Here is a 1,412-nt window from a genome sequence, read left to right on the forward strand (position 1 = left end):
AGAGAAAACCCCAAATGCTATGGTGGAGAATATAAACTATGAAGTGTAGGCTACGGGATATAAACCACAAACCCTAAACCCTAAACCCTAAACCCTAAACCCTCCATATTCGTATAAGAGGAGACACAGAAAGAGAAAAAAATAAACAGCATACACAGAAACAACACGCAGCAACAGAGACAGCTGGAGGCGGAGCAGCCAGTAGTAGGGGGGCCCCCACTGCACCGCTGTGTGGTAGTGGGTAAACCCTAAACCCTAAACCCTAAACCCTAAACCCTAAACCCTGAACGCCCTCAGCACAGCAACCCCCCAGATTGTCGGTGTCGCCCTCCTGGTCCCCTCTGTTGTAAGTCAAGGGAGGTCTAGGGTTTAGGGTTTAGGGTTTAGGGTTTAGGGTTTACCAGTTTACGAAAAACATCTTCTTGAGGCGCTCAGGCTGCAGCAGGTGCAGCAGCAAAAAAGACAACGGACCTCGCGCAGCAGCAGCAGCAGCAGCAGCAGCAGCAACAGCAGCAGCAGCAGCAGCAGCAGCAGCAGCAAACGAGAACAGAGGGGCCTTTTAGGGCACGACTCTGAAGAGGAAGCAAACTATATTCTAAAACCCTAAACCCTAAACCCTAAACCCTAAACCACTACAGAAACCACAACAGACGCAGCAGCAGCAACGGTGGCGGCTGCAGCCGCCGCCGCTGTTGCGGGCACACCCTGCTCCCTAAACCCTAAACCCTAAACCCTAAACCCTAAACTTGAGCCATAAACCCTCATCGAGGGTTTTTAATGCCTTATACTCTCTCATCCTTCTCCTCTGGTGAGCGTCCCAAACCCTAAACCCTAAACCCTAAACCCTAAACCCTCAACAGAGAGCATGGCGGTGCCGTGTCTGCTGTGTTGCCGCTGTAGCCAGATCTCCACCTAAACCCTAAACCCTAAACCCTAAACCCTAAACCCTAGAATCACAGAGTGTTTTATACTTCTCAGGTCCCTCATTTTTTGCTGGAGGCTGCGGCTGGCGCAGTGCTGCAAAGGCAGCAACAGCAGCAGCAGCAGCAGCAGCAGCAGCAGCGACAACAGCAGCAGCAGCAGCAGCAACTGCAGCAAGCTCTGCTGCAGCAGCAGCAAAAGACTCTCCCCGCCTGTGCTGTTATAGATTCTGTTGTCTCTGTCTCTGCCGTGAGGAGGCGACAGAGCATGCATTGCATCCTAGGGTTTAGGGTTTAGGGTTTAGGGTTTAGGGTTTAGGGTTTGGCTCCACCATGTGTGCAAGCGTATCGCGCCTCATAACAACCAGAGCGGCGCTGCCCGCCCCCTCCACGCTGCCCCTGGGGTTGCTGCTGGGATCGTACGATCCCCGGGGGCCCCCCGCGGGGGCCCCCGCGGGGGCCCCCTCGCGAGACAAGAGCTCAGGGGGCCCC

This window comes from Eimeria mitis, genomic scaffold, assembly GCF_000499745.2.
Source record: "Eimeria mitis Houghton genomic scaffold, Emh_scaff4808, whole genome shotgun sequence".
Classification (NCBI taxonomy): Eukaryota; Apicomplexa; class Conoidasida; order Eucoccidiorida; family Eimeriidae; genus Eimeria; species Eimeria mitis.